At 49.8% G+C, this 15,972-nt stretch overlaps 1 protein-coding gene across 2 annotated transcripts in view; it reads left to right on the top strand.

The window, feature by feature from the left end:
* The first annotated feature begins 14,881 nt into the window (after nt 1-14,881).
* Nucleotides 14,882-15,972, top strand: part of TRERF1 (transcriptional regulating factor 1) — a 231,931-nt gene continuing 230,840 nt past the window's right edge. Inside the window, exon 1 of one of the 2 annotated variants that reach the window (XM_077485709.1) lies at nt 14,882-15,130. The gene's annotated coding sequence lies outside the window, so the exon portion shown is untranslated. The remainder of the gene's footprint in view (nt 15,131-15,972) is intronic. The other variant, XM_077485708.1, reaches the window with a different exon arrangement.

Below are 15,972 nucleotides of genomic sequence, written 5' to 3'. Positions count from 1 at the left end.
TTTATTTATTTTTTTGCATTGGTGTCATTTGTGACTGTAATAACTGTTAGGGCAGTTAGAGTTAGCCCCCTTTAGTTCTAATGTACCCCCCTAACCCCCCCAATAAAGGTTTAACCCCGTGATCACCCCCCGTCACCAGTGTCACTAAGGCTGGGTTCACATTGCAGCGGTTTATGAGAACGAATGTGATTCGCACCGCACTGCAATGCAAATCACATCCGATCTCTGTGCGATTCGAGTTCAGCTATACAGATAGTATGGCTGAATTCGCATCGCACCCGCCGCACCCGCCGCAAATTCGCACGGGACCCTTTTTTTGGCCCGCAGCAGAATCGGATCGCATGGGTGTTCACACCATGCGATCCGAGTTTGCAGATCGCACTGCGATATGTGAACTGATCTGGGGGTGTCATTAACATTTCACTGACACTCCCAGCAGTTCGCATAGGGCAGTGTGAACTGCCGCCGGGAGGCATGCGATGCGGGAACCCGCCGCGGATTCGTGTCGTTCCCGCATCGCTCCAGTGTGAACCCAGCCTAATAAGCGATCATTTTTCTGATCGCTGTATTAGTGTCACAGGTGACGCTAGTTAGGCAGGTAGGTATTTAGGTTCGCCGCAGCTTTTTATAGCGCCAGGGACCCCCATATACTACCGCATAAAGCCCCCTGATTTCCCCCTAGTTAACCCTTTCACCAGTGATCACCATATAACTGTTACAGGTGACGCTGGTTGGTTAGTTATTTTTTTATAGTTTCAGGGCACCCGCCATTTATTACCTAGTCTCACTAGTGTACCCCTAAATTTAGGGGTGTCTACTTTCCAAAATGGGGTCATTTGGGGGGGGGGTTTGTGCCATCTTGGCATTTTATGGCCTTCAAAACTGTAACGCCCTTAGAAAGCCTGAAGGCGGTGCTTGGTTTTCGGGGCCCCGTACGCGGCTAGGCTCCCAAAAAGTCCCACATATGTGGTATCCCCGTACTCAGGAGAAGCAGCAGAATTAATTTTGGGGTGTCATTTCACATATGCCCATGGCATGCGTGAGCAATATATCATTTAGTGACAACTTTGTGAAAAAAAAAAAAGTTTGTAATTTTCCCGCAACTTGTGGCAAAATATAAAATATTCCATGGACTCAACATGCCTCTCAGCAAATAGCTTGGGGTGTCTACTTTCTAAAATGGGGTCATTTGTGGGGGTTTTGTGCCATCTTGGCATTTTATGGCCTTCAAAACTGTAATAGGTAGTGAGGAGTGAAGTCAAATATTTACGCCCTTAGAAAGCCTGAAGGCGGTGCTTGGTTTTCGGGGCCCCGTACGCGGCTAGGCTCCCAAAAAGTCCCACATATGTGGTATCCCCGTACTCAGGAGAAGCAGCTGAATTTATTTTGGGGTGTCATTTCACATATACCCATAGCATGTGTGAGCAATATATCATTTAGTGACAACTTTGTGTAAAAAAAAAAAAAAAATTTTTTTTGTCATTATTCAATCGCTTGAGGCAAAAAAATAAAATATTCAATGGGCTCAACATGCCACTTATCAATTTCCTTAGGGGGTCTACTTTCCAAAATGGGGTCATTTGGGGGGATTTTGTACTGCCCTGCCATTTTAGCACCTCAAGAAATGAGATAGGCAGTCGTAAACTAAAAGCTGCGTAAATTCCAGAAAACGTACCTTAGTTTGTAGATGTGACAACTTTTGCGCAAACCAATAAATATACAATTATTGACTTTTTTTTTACCAAAGACATGTGGCTGAATACATTTTGGCCTAAATGTATGACTAAAATTGAGTTTATTGGATTTTTCTAATAACAAAAAGTAGAAAATATCATTTTTTTTCAAAATTTGCGGTCTTTTTACGTTTATATCGCAAAAAATAAAAATCGCAGAGGCAATCAAATACCATCAAAAGAAAGCTCTATTTGTGGGAAGAAAAGGACGCAAATTTTGTTTGGGTACAACATTGCATGACCGCGCAATTACCAGTTAAAGCAGCGCAGTGCCAAATTGTAAAAAGACCTCTGGTCATTTACCAGCAAAATGGTCCGGTCTGAAAGTGGTTAACTAACCACTTGAGTTCCGAAAGGTTTTACCCCCCTTCCTGACCAGACCATTTTTTGGATACGACACTGTGTTATTTTAACTGACAACTGCGCAGGTCGACGCTGCACCCAAATAAAATTGATGCCCTTTTTTCACCCCACAAATAGAACTTCCTTTTGGTGGTATTTGATCACCTCTGTGGTTTTTACTTTTTGCGCTATAAACAAAAAAAGGCCGACAATTTAAAAAGTAAAATTTTTTTTTTTTTTTACTTTCTGCTATAAAACATTTTCAATAAAAAAATTTAAAAAATCTAATTTCTTTATCAGTTTAGGCCAATATGTATTCTGCTCCATGTTTCTGGTAAAAAAAAAATCCCAATAAGCGTATATTGATTGCTTTGTGCAAAAGTTATCGCGTCTACAAACTATGGGATAGATTTTTTATTTTTTACTAGTAATGTCAACAATCAGCGATTTATAGCGGGACTGCGATATTGCGACAAATCAGACACTAACTGACACTTTTGACATTTTTCAGGGACCACTGACACCAATACAGTGATTAGTGCTAAAAAATATGCACTGTCACTGTACTAATGACACTTGCAGAGAAGCGGTTAACACCATGGGCGATCAAAGGATTATCGGTGTGCCTAAGTTGTGCTTACTCACTGTGGGGGAGGTGCTTTTACTAGGGGAAGACAAAGATCAGTGTTCCTGCTTTGCAGACACACAGGAGCAGTGCCTTCCCCTCTGACAGAACGACAATCTTACTTGTTTACATAGAGAGATTTTCGTTCTGCCTCTGTAGTGTGTGGGTGATGGCAGACGTTGAGCCCGCAGTACCCGCTTCTGGGCTCCCAATGTGTATAATCACAGCAGTAGTGGGTCGCCCGTGGCACGCACTCGCGCCCCAGACCCAGAAGCGTCAGATCACTTGGTATGTGATCTGGTACTTGGTATGTGATCTGGGGCAGAGCGGCTGCCCTGCCTGATCGCTGGATTTATATGAACTCATTCGCTGGACTATACCATTAGAGATGGACAAACTTACGATGGGACGTTTCGCGTACGCGAACCGCAAACGTGGCCTGAAAGTTTGCGAACTGCAAAGTTCGCGGCGGGCCCCATTGACTTCAATGGCAGGCAAACTTTAAAAACATACAGGTAATATTTCCAGCCACAAAATAATTACTAGCTGTGCACACATAGTCCCACCACATGGCCACTGACATAACACATGTATGAAGTGAATCTGGGACAACTACAAGCATTCTTTTTTTATATAGGAAATTTTGACAATTCAGGACTCTGACAATACAGGCGCATGAAGGCAATGGAGGAGAGGAAAAGTCAGGGTAGGCTATGAAGAGGGTGCAGGAGATGATCACCAGCACCGTGATATAGAGCACTGACACCAGCACCGTGATAGAGAGCACTGACACCAGCCCCGGGATATAGAGCATTGACACCAGCACCGTGATGTAGAGCACTGACACCAGCACCGTGCACCGCAACCCTATATATTGTACACCTATACCAGTCCTTACAAGGACCTTTGTGGACCAAGTAGCTAGTGATTTGCAGACTTTACCTCAGTCCCTACACTGATAAAGGACTGCAGCATAGGGCAGAAATCTGCAGCGGTGCACCACAACCCTATATATTGTACACCTATACCAGTCCTTACAAGGACCTTTGTGGACCAAGTAACTAGTGATTTGCAGACTGTACCTCAGTCCCTACACTGATAAAGGACTGTGCGGAATAGGGCAGCAATCTGCAGCAGGGCACCACAACCATCCAAATAGTACACCTATACCAGTCCTTACAAGGACCTTTGTGGACCAAGTAGCTAGTGATTTGCAGACTGTACCTCAGTCCCTACACTGATAAAGGACTGCTGCAGAATAGGGCAGAAATCTGCAGCAGTGCACCACAACCCTATATATTGTACACCTATACCAGTTCTTACAAGGACCTTTGTGGACCAAGTAGCTAGTGATTTGTAGACTGTACCTCAGTCCCTACACTCAGGCCCGGACTGGGACAAAAAATAGGCCCGGGCATTTTGGATTGAGCAGCCCATGACATGGTAACCGGCCCCTTCCCCACTCTCCACTCTGACAAATCCCCTGAGAGAGGGGAGGGGGGAACCCAGCAAAGGTGTGGGGGGGGGGTGAGGTGGGACCAGGAAAGAGCATGGGGGTATGGAGAGCACAGGGAAGAATCTTGAGAACATGGGGTGGGGCAAGAGCACAGGGAGGAAGAGAAGAGCACAAGGGGCAGCGGAGAGCATGGGGGGAGGTGGAGAAGACAGGGGGCAGCAGAGAGGATGGGGGGAGGTGGAGAGCACAGCAAGGGTGGTGGAGAGCACAGGGGGGCGGTGGAGAGCATGGGGGGAGGTGGAGAGTGCAGGGAGTGCGGCGGAGAGCATGGGGGGAGGTGGAGAGTGCAGGGAGGCAGCAAAGAGCATAGGGGGAGATGGAGGGCACAGGGAGGGTGGTGGAGAGCATGGGGGGATGTGGCGAGCACAGGGAGGGTGGCAGAGAGCATTGGGTAGGTTGAGAGCACAGGGAGGGTGGTGGAGAACACAGGGAGGGGGCGGTGGAGAGCATGGGGAGGTGGAGCTCACTGGGGGGTTGGCAGAGGGCATGGGGAGGTGGATTGCACTGGGGGGGGGGTGGCCGAGGGCATGATTGAGGTGGATTGCACAGGGGGGGGGGGGTGGCAGAGAGCATGGGGGAGGTGGATTGCACTGGGTGGGTGGCAGAGGGCATGGGGAGGTGGAGCACACTGGGGGGGTGGCAGAGAGCATGGGTGAGGTGGATTGCACGGGGGGGTGGCAGAGGGCATGGGTGAGGTGGATTGCACTGGGGGGTGTGGCAGAGGGCATGGGGGAGGTCAATCGCACTGGGGGATGCAGCGGGCATGGTTGAGGTGGATTGCACTGGGGGGGGGGGTGGCATGGAGCGCGAGAAGGCAAAGAGTATGGGTGGTGTAGAGAGCCCGGGGGGGGGCAGCAGTAATAAGCAGGAAAGCAGGAGGGGTGGGGGCGGCTGCATATAGAACAATCATTCTCTTCATCTTCCTCCTGCAGTCTCCTGCTTCTCCTCTACCTCTCACAGGCATTCTGATACTGCAGGAGGAAGATGGAGAGAATGATTGTTCTATATGCAGCCGCCCCCCCTCCACTCCTCCTATCCAGGTTATAAGGGGGTGAGCGCAGAGCACGGCGCGGAACTCACGTTTTCTGTTATCCGGTGTTCTGCCAGGACTCAGCAGCAGGTGTCTGCTTTGGCTCCTCCCCCTTCACAGTCATCATATACAAGAGATGACCAGAGACTGCAGATCTAATACAGGAGATGACCAGAGACTGCAGATCTATTACAGGAGATGACCACAGACTGCAAATCTAATACAAGAGATGACCAGAGACTGCGGATCTATTACAGGAGATGACCAGAGACTGCGGATCTAATACAGGAGATGACCAGAGACTGCGGATCTAATACAGGAGATGACCAGAGACTGCGGATCTAATACAGGAGATGACCAGAGACTGCGGATTTAATACAGGAGATGACCAGAGACTTTGGATCTAATACAGGAGATGACCAGAGACTACGGATCTAATACAGGAGATGACCAGAGACTACGGATCTAATACAGGAGATGACCAGAGACTGCGGATTTAATACAGGAGATGACCAGAGACTGCAGATCTAATACAGGAGATGACCAGAGACTGCGGATCTAATACAGGAGATGACCAGAGACTGCGGATCTAATACAGGAGATGACCACAGAGACTGGGGATCTAATACAGGAGATGACCACAGACTGTGGATCTATTACAGGAGATGACCAGAGACTGCGGATCTAATACAAGAGATGACCACAGACTGCGGATCTCTTACAGGAGATGACCAGAGACTGCGGATCTAATACAGGAGATGACCAGAGACTGCGGATCTAATACAGGAGATGACCAGAGACTGCGGATTTAATACAGGAGATGACCAGAGACTGCGGATCTAATACAGGAGATGACCAGAGACTGCGGATATAATACAGGAGATGACCAGACTGCGGATATAATACAGGAGATGACCAGAGAGTGCGGATCTAATACAGGAGATGACCAGAGACTGCGGATCTAATACAGGAGATGACCAGAGACTGCGGATCTAATACAGGAGATGACCAGAGACTGCGGATCTAATACAGGAGATGACCAGAGACTGCGGATCTAATACAGGAGATGACCAGAGACTGCGGATATAATACAGGAGATGACCAGAGACTGCGGATATAATACAGGAGATGACCAGAGACTGCGGATCTAATACAGGAGATGACCAGAGACTGCGTATTTAATACAGGAGATGACCAGAGACTGCGGATCTAATACAGGAGATGACCAGAGACTGCGGATATAATACAGGAGATGACCAGAGACTGTGGATATAATACAGGAGGTGACCAGAGACTGCGGATCTAATACAGGAGATGACCTGAGACTACGGATCTAATACAGGAGATGACCAGAGACTGCGGATTTAATACAGGAGATGACCAGAGACTATGGATCTAATACAGGAGATGACCAGAGACTGCGGATCTAATACAGGAGATGACCAGAGACTGCGGATCTAATACAGGAGATGACCAGAGACTGCGGATCTAATACAGGAGATGACCAGAGACTATGGATCTAATACAGGAGATGACCAGAGACTGCAGATCTAATACAGGAGATGACCAGAGACTGCAGATCTAATACAGGAGATGACCAGAGACTGCTGATCTAATACAGGAGATGACCAGAGACTGCGGATCTAATACAGGAGATGACCAGAGACTGTGGATCTAATACAGGAGATGACCAGAGACTGCAAATCTAATACAGGAGATGACCAGAGACTGCGGATCTAATACAGGAGATGACCAGAGACTGCAGATTTAATACAGGAGATGACCAGAGACTATGGATCTAATACAGGCGATGACCAGAGACTGCGGATCTAATACAGGAGATGACCAGAGACTGCAGATCTAATACAGGAGATGACCAGAGACTGTGGATCTAATACAGGAGATGACCAGAGACTGCAGATCTAATACAGGAGATGACCAGAGACTGTGGATCTAATACAGGAGATGACCAGAGACTGCAGATCTAATACAGGAGATGACCAGAGACTATGGATCTAATACAGGAGATGACCAGAGACTGCGGATCTAATACAGGAGATGACCAGAGACTGCGGATCTAATACAGGAGATGACCAGAGACTGCGGATCTAATACAGGAGATGACCAAAGACTGCGGATCTAATACAGGAGATGACCAGAGATTGCGGATCTAATACAGGAGATGACCAGAGACTGCGGATCTAATACAGGAGATGACCAGAGACTGCGGATCTAATACAGGAGATGACCAGAGACTGCGGATCTAATACAGATGACCAAAGACTGCGGATCTAATACAGGAGATGACCAGAGACTGCGGATCTAATACAGGAGATGACCAGTGTGATACGGATCTCTAGGAGAGACTGACCACTTTTATTTTTTATTAAGATCAGTTTAAAGCATTGCCAGGCATGAAAAAAAAAAACACTATCAGCCAAGATACAAAAAACACATTGGCAGGCATGATAAAAAAAACAAAAAAAAAACACATCGGCAGGCATTGAAAAAAAAAAAAAAAAAAAGACATTGGCAGGCATGATTAAAAAAATAAATAAAAAAACACATTATCAGCAAAGATAAATTAAAAAATATACATATATACAGGCGGGCAATAGTGTCACTTACCTTTCTAGCAGTTGCAGGTCCTTTTACGACGTTAGGCAGATGAGGTCTCCTTCAACTCCTCCCCCTTCGGTCACATGACCTCTTCACTTCCTCCTAAGGTGAAAGGCTGGCCGGATGGCCGTGGAGATGGCTGTGGTGAGCGGCGCTGGCACAAGGAGCAGCCCAGCCCGCAGCCCAGCCCAGCCCACAGCCCAGCCCGGGACTCTGGCAGAAATAAATGCGGCCGTCTCCGCGGAGTCGGCCACGGAGCCGGCCGCGGAGCTGCCGTGGAGCCGGCCGCGGAGCTTGTTGCAGGACCAGCTTCACAGTGCCGAGATGACATGCGGCCCGGCGGTCCGCGGCCCACCGGGCAAATGCCCGGTGTGCCCTATGGCCAGTCCGGGCCTGCCTACACTGATAAAGGACTGCTGCAGAATAGGGCAGCAGTCAAGTATAATATTCTTTCTATATTTGGAAGAAAGTATATTATACGAGTACAACCCTATATACTGTACACCTATACCAGTCCTTAAAAGCACCTTTGTGGACCTAATAGTAATAGCTAGTGATTAAACTGACTGTCCCTGCTGCACACAGCGTCCTGTCCCTCCCTGCACTGACAAAAGACAGGCTGCTGCAATCACCAGCACAGCAGTGCACTCAACCCTATATACTGTACTACACCTATACCATACCAGTCCTTAAAAGGACTTTTGTGGACCTAATAGCTAGCGATTTGTGTCACTACAGTCTCTCCCTGCTCCACACAGCGTCCTGTCCCTACACTGAAATAAGACAGAATGTAAAATGGCCGCCAGATCAGGTCTATTTATAAGTTAGGCCGCGTACACACGGGCGGACTGTCTGACGGACTTGGTCCGCTGAAACGTGTTTCAGCGGACAATCCGCTCGTGTGTGGGCTTCAGCGGACTTTTTCGGCGGACAGTCTGGCGGACTAAGTCTTTCGGAATTTCCGTAATATTGTCCGTCCAAACTTGGTTTCAGCGGACAATCCGCTCGTGAGTAGGCTAGTTTGACGGACTAAGTATGGCGCATGCTCAGAAAGGATTTACACGGCGAAAGGTTGCATTGCAGTGTATTGGACGTCGTATTTCTAGTCCCGTCGTACGTGCTGTACACGTCATCGCGCAAGCTTTCGGCGGACTGTCTGTTCATCGTGTGTGGTCAAGTCCGTTCATTCGAAAGTAGAACGGACTGTCTGTCGGATTGTCTGACGGACTTAGTTGGGCAGACAGTCCGCCCGTGTGTACGCGGCCTAAGGGGGAATGTCCAATTGTCCATGTGCTGAAATGTCTCAATTGGCTGTCCTGTACCCCGTAATGGATGTGTCATCATGGGTCAAAGTTCTTTCACACTGTAAAAACATATGTCCGCCGGGCGAACAGCGGCAATAGTCCGCCGATCGGGCGAATCGCGAACACGCAAAATTCGCCATGAAACAACCGCCGGGCGAACAGTTCGGCCATCCCTATATACCATGTACTCAGGGCGCAGTTTCCAGAGATGGCGGGTGCAATACCAGGCTCCTGCAGACTCGTCCCCCAGCTCCCTGGCTGTACAGAGGTAGAGCTTTTAGTTGGAAATCTGGAGGAAGGGTCACTGGACTGTTGGTGCTGTGATTACCATATCTGTGTTCCACCTGCTGTGGTGGAAGGCAGTACTTGTAGTTCATTCATTCCCAGATCTCCATGCCTAAGGATTGCTGTGGGGGTGAAGAAGTACTGTAGTTGCTGGTCCTGCTACAGTGAAGGGTGAGGTCTTCTGGGTCCTGTGCCAACTAGCTGCCCTTCTGTATACTGAACACAGGGGGTCATTCTCTGTCTTCAGCTCCTGTGCCAACTAGCTGCCCTTCTGTATACTGAACACAGGGGGTCACTCTCTGTCTTCCGAGTCCTCTGCCAAGTAGCTGCCCTTCTGTATACTGAACACAGGGGGTCATTCTCTGTCTTCAGGTCCTGTGCCAACTAGCTGTCCTTCTGTATTCTGAACAAAGGGGGTCACTCTGTCTTCCAGGTCTTGTGCCAAGTGACTGCCTTTCTGTATGGTGAACACAGGGGGTAATTTTCTGTTTTCCAGGTCCTGTACCAACTAGCTGCCCTTCTGTTTCGTGAACCCAGGAGGTCACTGTCTGTCTTCCAGGTCTTCTGCCAAGCAACTGCCCTTCTGTGTAGTGAACACAATGGGTCGCTCTATGTCCTCCGAGTCTTGTGCCAAACGACTGCCCTTCTGTATCGTGAACACAGGGAGTCACTTTCTGTCTTGCAGGTCCTGTGCCAAGCAACTTCCCTTCTGTATACTGAACACAGGGGGTCACTCTCTGTCTTCCGGGTCCTGTGCCAACTAGCTGCCCTTCTGTATACTGAACACAGGGGGTCACTCTCTGCCTTCAGGTCCTGTGCCAACTAGCTTCCCTTCTGTATACTGAACACAGAGGGTCACTCTCTGTCTTCAGGTCCTGTGCCAACTAGCTGCCCTTCTGTATACTGAACACAGAGGGTCACTCTCTGTCTTCAGGTCCTGTGCCAACTAGCTGCCCTTCTGTATACTGAACACAGGGGGTCACTCTGTCTTCCAGGTCTTGTGCCAAGTGACTGCCCTTCTGTATGGGGAACACAGGGGGGAATTTTCTGTTTTCCAGGTCCTGTACCAACTAGCTGCCCTTCTTTTTCATGAACTCAGGGGCTCACTCCCTGTCTTCCGAGTCTTGTGCCAAGCAACTGCCCTTCTGTGTAGTGAACACAATAGGTCGCTCTCTGTCCCCCGAGTCTTGTGCCAAATGACTGCCCTTCTGTATCGTGAACACAGGGGCCACTTTCTGTCTTGTAGGTCCTGTGCCAAGCAACTGCCCTTCTGTATACTGAACACAGGGGTCACTCTCTGTCTTCCAGGTCATGTGCCAACTAGCTGCCCTTCTGTATACTGAACACAGGGGGTCCCTCTCTGTCTTCTGGGTCCTGTGCCAACTAGCTGCCCTTCTGCATACTGAACACAGGGGGTCACTCTCTGTCTTCAGGTCCTGTGCCAACTAGCTGCCCTTCTGCATACTGAACACAGGGGGTCATTCTCTGTATTCAGGTCCTTTGCCAACTAGCTGCCCTTCTGTATACTGAACACAGGGGGTCATTCTCTGTCTTCCAAGTATTGTGCCAAACGAATGCCCTTCTGTATAGTGAACACAGGGGGTCACTTTCTGTCTTGCAGGCCCTGTGCCAAGCAGCTGCCCTTCTGTATACTGAACACAGGGGGTCATTCTCTGTCTTCAGGTCCTGTGCCAACTAGCTGCCCTTCTGTATACTGAACACAGGGGGTCACAGGGGGACTGCCCTTCTGTATGGTGAACACAGGGGGTAATTTTCTCTTTTCCAGGTCCTGTACCAACTAGCTGCGTTTCTGTTTCATGAACCCAGGGGGTCACTCTCTGTCTTACAGGTCCTATGCCGAGCAGCTGCCCTTCTGTATAGTGAACACAGGGGGTCACTCTCTGTCTTCTGGGTCCTGTGCCAAGCGACTGCCCTTCTGTATCGTGAACACAGGAGGTCACTCTCTTTCATTTGGGTCCTGTGCCTAGTATCTAAATTTCTGCATACTGAACACAGGGGGTCATTCTGTCATCCGGATCCTGTGCCTAGTAGCTGCCCTTCTGTATCGTGAACAAGGGAAGACAGAGAGTGACCCCCTGTGTTCTTAAAATAAGAAATTTCTAACAAAACTCTTCTACTGTGTAGCCAACTTAAAGGTTACAATAGACATTACAATCTGACTGTACAATCTTTCTACAACCAACTTTTCCAAAGATCTATCTAATCAATCTTGATCCATTCAGACCGTTGTACTTGTTGGTAGATCTAAAGGAAATTGTACAATGTGATTGATCGCAGGGTGGCAAACTGCTTTAAACATTTAAAGAAGAATTCCAGGCAAGCTATATTTGTACAGAGCTGCATTGGTCCAGCATGATCCAATGTAACATACACTATATTACCAAAACTATTGGGACACCTGCCTTTACACACACATGAACTTTAATGGCTTCCCAGTCTTAGTCCGTAGGGTTCAATATTGATTTGGCCCACCCTGCAGTTATAACAGCTTCAACTCTTCTGGGAAGGCTGTCCACAAGGTTTAGGATGTGTCTATGGGAATGTTTGACCATTCTTCCAAGCACATTTGTGAGGTCAGGCACTGATGTTGCACTGATGTTAGACGAGAAGGTCTGGCTCGCAGTCTCCGATCTAATTCATCCCAAAGGTGTTCTATCGGGTTGAGGTCAGGACTCTGTGCAGGCCAGTCAAGTTCCTCCACCCAAAACTCGCTCATTCATGATTCCAGTGCGGGGAAAAAAAATTCCCTGCACCTTTTTTGTGCAAATCCAATGCGAGTTCAGCCATACAAACTGTATGGCTGAATGTCTGAACTCACATTGCACAGACATCGCATTTGATTGGCACAGCAGTGTGGGTGTGTGTTCGCATAGGTGTGAACCCATGCTAAATGGGGACATGTGCCTTCCGGTGTGCATTTAGGTGCATTCCAGTGCGTTTTTGATGCATTTTACTGCGTTCCAGTACAGTTCAGTGCAGAAAAAATGCAGCATGTTCTTTTTTTCTGGAACTGACTGCACTGGTGTGAACTATGCCACTGCAAACCCTATAACCTACTATTTATGCATTTCTGATGCAGAAAAAAACACACTGGACTGCATGTGGTGGGATCCAGCCCTTACAGCGTGCATGCAGAAATCAGGGCCACCCCCTCCATTAAGGCCGCACGGGCGCCGCCCCCCTCGCTGTTGTAACACCGATCCTCCTCCCGGCCAAATAGGAAGTGGGTTTTGACCCGCGATCCTATTGGATTCCATAGGAGGAGGAGGGAGAAGTCGCATGGCAGAGTCGTCCATGATGCAGAGAGGACAGAGGAGCCGCTGCCCGCTGCCCATAGGAGCACGCAACCCGCCCATAGTAGCCCGCAACCCGCCGCTGCCCACTGCCCATAGGGGCCTGCAACACGGCTGCTGCCCATAGGAGCCCGCAACCGCCCATAGGGGCCTGCAATCCAGTCGCTGGCCACTGCCCATAGGCGCCCACAACCTGCCCATAGGGGCCCGCAACCCGGCTGCTGCCCATAGGTGCCCGCAGCCCGCCGCTGTCCATAGGAGCCCTCAACCCACCCATAGGGGCCTTTAACCCGGCAGCTGCCTGCTGCCCATAGGAACCCTCAACCCACCCATAGGGGCCTGCAATCCGGGCGCTGCCCGCTGCCCATAGTAGCCGATAACCTGCCCATAGGGGCCTGCAACACAGCCACTGCCCACTGCCCATAGGAGCCCGCAACCCGCCGATGGGAGCCTGCAACCCAGCCACTGCCCACAGGAGCCCACCACCTGCCCATAGGGGCACGCAACCCAGCCACTGCCCATAGGAAACCTGCAACCCGGCCACTGCCCGCTCCCCAAAGGAGCCCTCAACCCCCCCATAGGGGCCTGCAACCCGGCCGCTGCCCGCTGCCCATAGGAGCCCACAACCTGCCCATAGGGGCCTGCAACACGGCCACTGCCCGCTGCCCATAGGAGCCCGAAACCCGCCCATAGGGGCCTGCAACTTGGCCGCTGCCAACTGCCCATAGGAGCCCACAACCTGCCCATAGGGGCCCGCAACCCGGCTGCCGCCCATAGGGGCCTGCAATCTGGCCGCTGTCCGCTGCCCATAGGGGCCCGCAACCTGGCTGCCGCCCATAGGGGCCTGCAACCCGGCCGCTATCCGTTGCCCATAGGAGCCCGTCCGCCTGTAACTGGTGGGGTAAGTGTTGCTGCCCGACCAACTGGGGGGGGGGGGTTGTTGTATGGAACGGACCTGGAGTGTGTTTTTTGTAGTGTGAACAGCCCATATGCTCCAATCACACATAGGTGATTGGAATTGCGTTTGGAATCGCCACGATTCCACCTGCTATTACATAACTCCCAACTGTCCCTAAATTTAAGGGAATGTCCCTGATTTGGAACAATGTCCCTCTGTCCCTCTTTCCTCCTCATTTGTCCCTCATTTTGGTCTGATCCATATAGATGTATATAAAATGCACTTTTTATCTTTCAAAAAATGTTTCCCGGTGCTAAACCTTTCATTCAAATTCTAAATTGCTGCATTGGTACATTTTTAAAGCCAATATAAAGGAACAGTAGTGGTAAAAAAAAAGCTCTTGTGGATTTAATTAACTTTTTTGGGGTTAATTCTCCTTTAAGGGGTTGTGGCAGGGGGCGTGTCCAACACCTACATACATTTGCTAGTAGGTGTCCCCTCATTCCCATTTCAAAATGTTGGGAGGTATGCTATTACAGAATAGCGGTAAAAACACGGGGGCGCGTTTGCGATGCCATTAATATTCCTTAATGACACCCCGAACATGATGCAATTCTGCTACAATTGTCGCGCGACAAATCACGCTGCAATCGCACAAACCAGACCGCACAACGCCTGACACCCAAAAGATCTTATGAATCGCACTGCAATGGCGCTGCAATGGCGTGACGCCTAAAAGAACTTCTTTTGAGGCGACACGCACCGTGTGATTTGGTTTGCGCGACTGCAGCGTTAATCGTCACGTGCCAATTGCAGCAGAACCGCACAGCGTTTGGGGTGCCATTAGTGGAGTTGTTATCCGGGGTGCAGGAATTGATTACTGAATGGCCAGCACACAGGAATTAGAATATGCAATCTACAAAGAACAAATATTTGTGTTACTTTTTTGTTTGTATTTATATAGAATCTTATGTGACATTTGTATAGATTGATATGTGTTTTGCTTCCTGTCTCAGTGGAATCACCACCCACATTCTACTACATGAAAAGCAGAAGAGAGAAGAAGTGACAGATGAGAGATAGCGCTGACAGCCAATCAGAAGGTAACTCTATCACAAAGTGACAGCATGAAAAAAAAAAAAAGTGAAGAGAGAGCAGAGTGCAGGGAAGAGGGCCAGGCCAATCCGGGGCCAGAGTACAGTAACCAATAAAGAGCAGGCCCCGCACACACCAATGGCCGGCCCTCTTACATCCAACTTCAGGAACTGGCTTTGCTTTCGAGATTGCTTGGCAGGAGGGAGAGATCTGCATGGCCAAATATCAGAGTCCCCTTCCTGCAGCTGCAGCCGAGTTCCCTGGAATATCCTGCAACACACCTCTCCCTCCTCCTCCTCCTCCTCCTCCTCCTTCTATGTCCCCCCAGCAATCCCTCCCCAGCTGGATCTAAAAGAAGAAGACGACAAGGTACATCCTGATCTTTTATCACACCCTTATTGCACTTTATTGCAGTCCATGCATTTCTACTTCTTCTTATTTTCAGTGCAATCATCAGAAGGGAGAGAAGGGGGAAAGTTAGTGGAGGATTCGATGCTGGGTGTTGGGTTCTGGGTGCTGGCTGCTGGGTGCTGGGTGCTGGCTGCTGGCTGCTGGGTGCTGGCTGCTGGGTGTTGGGTGCTGGGTGCTGGCTGCTGGGTGTTGGGTGCTGGCTGCTGGGTTCTGGGTGCTGGGTTCCTGGTGTTGGGTTCTGGGTTCTGGCTGCTGGGTTCTGGGTGTTGGGTGTTGAGTGCTGGGTGTTGGGTTGTGGGTGCTGGGTTCTGGGTGCTGGGTGTTGGGTTGTGGGTGTTGGGTTGTGGGTGCTGGGTGTTGGGTGCGGGGTTCTGGGTGCTGGGTGTTGGGTGCTGGGTTCTGGGTGTTGGGTGCTAGGTTCTGGGTGTTGGGTGCTGGGTGTTGGGTTGTGGGTGTTGGGTTGTGGGTGCTGGGTGTTGGGTGCGGGGTTCTGGGTGCTGGGTGTTGGGTGCTGGGTTCTGGGTGTTGGGTGCTAGGTTCTGGGTGTTGGGTGCTGGGTGTTGGGTTCTGGGTGCAGGTGCTGCACTTGGATTGCACTTGTGGCAGCAAAAGGCAAAGGGGGGACCTGCAAGTGTCATTATTCTGTGCATTCAGGCATGATGACATTGGCATTTGTCCAGTGAGCTTACACTCTCTTTTTTTTTTTCATTTCAAAAGACTTGGGTTTTGCCTGATGTCACAGCAGTCCAGGTTGCTGTCATCTGGGTGTAGGGGGGAGGGGGAGGGGAGGGGCACAGCCT

This window comes from Lithobates pipiens, unplaced genomic scaffold (genome assembly GCF_037356315.1).
Source record: "Lithobates pipiens isolate NorthernLeopardFrog02 unplaced genomic scaffold, aLitPip1_a1.2 Scaffold_18, whole genome shotgun sequence".
Taxonomy (NCBI): domain Eukaryota; kingdom Metazoa; phylum Chordata; class Amphibia; order Anura; family Ranidae; genus Lithobates; species Lithobates pipiens.
This window is presented reverse-complemented; position numbering and strand designations above follow the sequence as displayed.